The 6,658-nt window shown below is 38.4% G+C and overlaps 1 long non-coding RNA gene across 1 annotated transcript; it reads left to right on the top strand.

The window, feature by feature from the left end:
* The first annotated feature begins 2,243 nt into the window (after window positions 1–2,243).
* Window positions 2,244–2,933, top strand: LOC115959342. The gene is made up of 4 exons (XR_004084843.1): window positions 2,244–2,290; window positions 2,452–2,505; window positions 2,619–2,693; window positions 2,916–2,933. It is a non-coding gene; the product is annotated as an uncharacterized LOC115959342 (long non-coding RNA).
* The last annotated feature ends 3,725 nt before the right edge of the window (window positions 2,934–6,658 follow it).

The raw sequence follows: 6,658 nt of genomic DNA, 5'->3' as shown, positions 1-6,658 counted from the left end.
CTTGCACTGTTCCCATGAACAGTGCATTTTGGCCAATGAACAGTAACCCACGCCTCCATAGTAATTTTTTTTTTCCAGCAAAATAAGCGGTATCCAAATACACACTAATTCATCAAATGAAATGACATAATTTTTCAGTATTTTAAAATGTAAACTTGTCACAAATTTATATAACCACATAATGAGCTCGTTTGTTTAGGCGTATTGAGAGAGCTAAACGCCAAGTTATCAAATCGCAGGAATCAAGATATGTTTGGCTGGGCGAAATTTGTGGGATTGCGTTTTTGAATTAGCAGATTTTCGCGTTTCAGGAAAGGTAATTTCCCGTTGCGATTTCGATATTGCGCGATTTGCAAATCGTGATTTCGCCAATATTTTTTGCTGAAAACCATAAATAGCCTCCAGTCCTCTCCTTTCACCATATATATCCTCAGTCCTCTGCCTTAACGCATCAGCTTCACAAGGATTGGTTCTCTCTTCTTTGATTTTGCTCTGGTCCGTGTATCGTCATTCTTCATCACAATTCTAGGTAACTATTCTCTATTACCCATCTTTGAATTTATGATATAGATTTGGACTTTTGGCATGTTGGTTTACACTATTATATAAATATAGATATAAATAGATATAGATATAGATAGATACTTGGATAAAAGAAGAAAAAGGAAAAAAGAAGAAGATATAGATAGATATAAATATCCATATAGATTATATAAATATAGATATAGATATAGACATAAAATAGATAATAATATTAAAAACATTTAAAATATATCTTAATTAAAAATAATATAATAACTTTGTCAAATTTGTTACAGAAATTAAGTAGAGACATTATCTTATTATTTCAGTTAATATATATATATATATATATATACATTTTTCTCATTAAAAAAAAATATATATATATATATACTTTTTTTTTTGAGAAAAAGACAAGCGATATATATACATTTTTAATGACGTATGTAAGCATCTTGCACGTGACACCAACCCTAGGATATATGATGTTTTCATTAAAAAAAGAAAAGAAAGAAATGCAGGTTTGTTTTGTTCATCCCACACTCGTACTCAGCGTCTCAAAACCAAGAAAGGAAGCAAAAAAAAAAAAAAAAAAAAAAACGAATATCTGAACTCTAGGGGGCGTTTGGATACTGCTGAAACCCAAGTCTGCGTTTTGCGTTTTACTTTTTTTTTTTTTTTTTCCTGCACCGTTTCTGATTTTGGGGGACAAGAACACTGTTCACCACTGTTTGACACTGTTTACCACTGTTTGATACTGTTCATACACTGTTTGATACTGTTCACGGGTTAAAAAATATTAAAAAATAGGTCCCACAATACTATTCACACATTTAAAAATTATTTTGCTACAGTGTTTTCAGTTTTCAGTTTCAGCAACAATAAGCTCAATCCAAACGGACCCTAGATCATCATCATCTTGTCATCTCGCGGTTCTAGATCCAGTGGTTTCTTTCTTTATTTCAATTTATTATATTTGATCTCTCGACCCTCATTATGAAATCGAAATTCTTTGCTCTCTCGACCCTCTATAATTTGGGATTTGAAGTATCTTATATATATTGCTTTGTTAATGTGTGGCCTAAGGCACACATTAATCGGACTTTATATATAATATATATATATATATATATATATATATATTTTGCGTGGTTTCTCAGTGTACTATGAATTGATTATTATTATTGTTGGTTGGTTGTTTTTTTTTATAAATTAAAAAAAATGTTGTCGTTGTTCGTGTGTTTCATGGAATGGATTGTCTCTGTTTAGAATTTACATACATATAAAAAATGTTGAATTTACAGGGAGCAGAGGCTTCTCTTCAGGTTCAGGTTTTGGCTTTCGTGGTCGTCGTGCAAGAGACAGCGACACATTGAGTACGTACTCTTCCCTTGTTAGTAATAGTATACATGCTCTTCAGATCACGCACTTTTCCCATATACGCATATTCATTCATACTCATCATGCACACACACTTTTTCCTTTTTTTCTCAATTCCTTTTCTTTTTTCTTTGACTTTCAACAATTATATTTATTATTATTATTATTTTTTTTTTTTAATGAAGACGTGGAGGTAAATGAACTTGAAGATCTTAGTCGCCGTTTTTACGAATCTGTGGGTCAGTATTATTGTTCTTGTTTGTTGGTTCATTGGTTTGTTAATTATCTGTGCCAAAATCAAATCATGGAATTATTTATATTTGTTATATTGGCTTCAATTTTGATGTTATAGCCTCCAGAGCTGCTGCAAAGGAAGGCAAGCCATTGGGTAAGTTTCGCCTTTTCCTTGTTGCTTTTTATGCTCTTCAGACCACCCGCTTTATCGTCTACATATATATACATACACTTTTTCTATGATTTTCTCAATTCCTTTTCTTTTTTCTTTGACTTTCAACAATTATATTTATTATTATTATTTTTTTAATGAAGACGTGGAGGTAAATGAACTTGAAGATCTTCATAGCCGTTCTCATGAAGTTGACGGTCAGTATTAATTATTGTTGTTGTTGGTTCATTGGTTTCTTCATCATCAGCGCCAAAATCAAATCATGGAACTATTTATATTTGTTGTATTGGTTTCAATTTTGATGTTATAGCCTCCGGAAAATGGAATCCTCTAGGATTTGTTAAACTTACCGGTGCTGCTGCTGCAAAGGAAGGCAAGCCATTGGGTAAGTTTTGCCTTTTCCTTGTTGCTCTTTATGCTCTTCAGACCACCCACTTTATCATCTATATGTACACACACACATACATATACTTTTTCTATGATTTTCTCAATTCCTTTGTTTTGAACTATGGGCAAAAGCTATGTATCTTCTATAATTTTACTACAGTTTAATATTATATTAGTGGTATCCTCTCATCCGATGCATCCTGTTTTTTCTCGTGGACAGCTATACCTTCATGACCTTGTTAGAAATACTGAATGATTGTATTGTATTTCATCATAAGAGAATATACATCAGAGCCTTATATAGGAGGCGTAAGTGTGCGGTACAAGTAAAGTGTAGTACAAGTACCAGTGTGCTATACAAGTAACCTAATTGGGCCTAAAGCCCATAACATAATATACATTAACAGCCCCCCTCAAACTCAAGGTGGATGTGAGACCAACTTGAGGTTGTCAACCAAATCACGAGTGCGTCCCTTAGGAAGTGACTTGGTGAAGATATCTGCAAGTTGATCTTTGGAGGAAACGGAGAAAAGCTTAAGAGCACCATGGACAAGATGATAACGGATAAAATGACAATCAATCTCGATGTGTTTAGTCCGTTCATGAAAGACATCATTATGAGCAATATGAATGGCACTCTGGTTGTCACAATAAAGGGGAGTAGCAGAGGAGGTGGACACACCCAAATCCTTAAGGAGCCATCGTAGCCAAAGGAGCTCAGATGTGGTATCAGCAAGAGCACGATATTCTGCTTCAGTACTGGAGCGGGCCACAAAAGTTTGTTTCTTGCTTCGCCAAGAAATCAAAGAAGAACCAAGGAGAAAACAGTAACCTGTAGTAGACCTGCGATCAGTAGGATCTCCTGCCCAATCAGCATCAGAGAATGCACGGAGTACAAGAGGAGACTGAGCTGAGTAGAAAAGGCCATGAAAGAGGGTGCCCTTCAAGTATCGAAGAATGCGCAAAACAGCAGCATAGTGAGTTGATCGTGGAGCAGACAGATACTGGCTCACCTGATGAACAGCATAGGAGATGTCTGGACGAGTAACTGTGAGATAAACTAGGCTGCCAACCAATCGTCTGTAAAGAGAGGGATTAGACAATGGTTTCCCCCCTGAGGGAGTCAGATGCGCATTAAGCTCAACTGGAGTGTCAACAGTCTTGCTATCAGTGAGTCCAGCTCGAGACAAGAGTTCAGAAGCATACTTAGCTTGAGTAAGATAAAGTCCATCAGTAGAATGAGTGATTTCAAGACCCAAGAAGTAGCTGAGATGTCCAAGATCTTTCATCTCAAATTGCTGACTGAGAAAATCCTTGAGTTCTTGAATGCCACTGAGGTCATCACCAGTTATGATCATATCATCCACATATAGGAGAAGTAAAATAGTGCCTTTGTCAGTGCGACGAAGAAATAAGGCAGAATCATAATGACTGGCCATGTAACCCAAATGAGAGATGGTAGAGCTGAATTTGGCAAACCAAGCTCGTGGAGCTTGTTTAAGGCCATAAAGTGCACGTCGAAGGTAACAAACCTTGTTTGAGTCAACAGAGAGACCAGGAGGAGGTTGCATATAAACTTCTTCATGTAAATCCCCATTAAGGAATGCATTTTTGACATCCATCTGAAAAAGATCCCATTTACGGGCAGCAGCAACAGCTAAGAGGGCACGGACAGATGAGATACGAGCAACCGGAGCAAAGGTCTCTTCATAATCAATCCCATACTCCTGTGTAAAACCTTTTGCAACAAGACGAGCTTTGTAGCGCTCAATGGACCCATCAGAGCGAGTCTTAATCTTGTAGATCCACTTACAACCAACCACTGATTTCCCGGGAGGGAGTGTCACCAAATCCCAAGTATGATTTTTAGATAATGCATCAAGTTCCTCTTTCATTGCAATCTGCCATAAAGGGTCAGTGGAAGCCTCACGATAGGTGTGAGGCTCATGTAGTGTAGCAAGAGCAGTGTAACAATGATAGTCAAGTAAATGTGCAGGAATAGATCTTACTCGAGTTGAGTGACGAGGTGGAATGTCTTGTGCAAGATCTTCAGGCGGAGCAGGAGCAGGGGACCCAAGCTCAGGGTTGGGGTTGGGTAGCTCGTCTTCAACCTGTTCATCTTCCACCTGTTCATTAAAGGGTGAACTAGGAAAGGGATCAGTGATATCTGGTGGTTGGACAGAGAAGTCTACAAGAGAATCAGGAGCAACTACAGGAGGATCAGGAGCAGCTACAGAAGGAATATGTGCCTCATCTGGAAAAAGATCTAAAACAGAGGAGGAAGATAGGGAGGCACGAAAGTGAGAGAGCTCGACAAAGAGGCGATGTTCCCAAAAGACAACATTGCGGGAAACACGAAGACGATGAGAGACAGGGTCATAACACCGATACCCCTTTTGAGTTTCGCCATAGCCAAGAAAACAACAAAGCCTTGACCGAGGCTCAAGTTTGTTATGCTCATGTGGCTGAAGAAGAACGAAACAAGCAGAACCAAAGGAGCGAAGGTGGTGATAGTCTGGAGATGACCCAAAAAGGCGCTCATATGGAGTTTGATTTTGGATAACCGGACTCGGAATGCGATTAATAGCATGAACAGCATGAAGAGCAGCTTCGCCCCAAAAAGGAGCAGGAACTTTGGCAGAGAGAAGGAGAGCACGAACAGTGTCAAGAATATGACGAAGTTTCCGTTCGGCTCTACCATTTTGCTGAGAGGTACCTGGACAAGTTAGTTGATGAACAGTGCCATAGGAATGCAAAACAGCTTGGAAAGCATATTGAGTATATTCAAGAGCATTATCAGATCGAAAAATTTTGATGCGTTTGGAAAACTGAGTTTCAACCATTTTTGCAAAATTAGAATATACTTGCAATAATTCAGAACGATGTTTCATATTAAAAATCCAGCTATAGCGAGAGTAATCATCAACAAAGACAACAAAATATCGAGACCCACCAATACTAGAGACAGAGGAAGGCCCCCAAACATCAGAATGAATAAGGTCAAAGATATCAGTTGTTATTGATTCACTAGTATTGAAAGGCAAGGCTGGTTGTTTTCCTAACTGACATGAGACACAATCAAAATTTTCGGTAGACACTGAACCTAACAAACCTCTAGAAGCCAATTGTTGTACCCGAGAGGAAGATGCGTGATCAAGTCGAGCATGCCAAAGTGCAAGGGAAGGAACAGAAGAAACTACGGTAGCTGCAGCAACAGAAACAGGAGCAACAAGTGGAAGACGAAGGTTGTCCACGGGAAACATACGCCCAACTCTGGGACCGGTCCCAAGCTCCTGTCCCGTCCTTGGATCCTGCACAATACACCCAGAATAATCAAAGATAATGCGATAACCCAACTCAGCTAATTGTCCCACAGAAAACAAATTGTAAGAAAGGTCAGGAACATTAAAGACTCCAGGAACCGAGAGGTTAGAGGTCGAAACAGAGCCTATATTATGACCAGACATTGTGGAACCATTTGCTGTGCGAATATTAAGAGGGTGTGGTGCAGGTTTAAGTTCAGAAAATAAGGACGAGTGAGGTGTCATGTGATTGCAACAAGCAGAATCCATAAGCCAAGAGGTAGGAGACATACCAGATAAAGCTGAGAGAGAAGAGGAATAAGATGCATTACCAACCATACGAATGACATTGGCGATGATATTTATAAGGTCATCTCTGGAAATGGTGAAAGTGGATCCAGAAGACTGAGACTTTGCAGAGACGGGAGCCATAGGTTGGACATTCTTAGTGTTAGCAACAGTAGCAGCAGAAATGGAAACAACTGATTTGTTGCGTTGAAAGCACGTCTCAATATTATGGCCAAAACGTTTGCAAAAATTGCAAAAACGTTTGTTGGATTGTCGGCGACGATTGTTGCAAAAGGAAGAAGACTTGTCCTTATTCTTCATTTTGAAGCAAAATATGCAAAAATAGACTGCAAAAACGAAATCTACGCGAAAA

This window comes from Quercus lobata, chromosome 9, assembly GCF_001633185.2.
Source record: "Quercus lobata isolate SW786 chromosome 9, ValleyOak3.0 Primary Assembly, whole genome shotgun sequence".
In the NCBI taxonomy this organism is placed as follows: domain Eukaryota; kingdom Viridiplantae; phylum Streptophyta; class Magnoliopsida; order Fagales; family Fagaceae; genus Quercus; species Quercus lobata.
The sequence above is the reverse complement of the archived record's forward strand: the minus strand, read 5'-3'. Positions and strand labels throughout refer to the sequence as shown.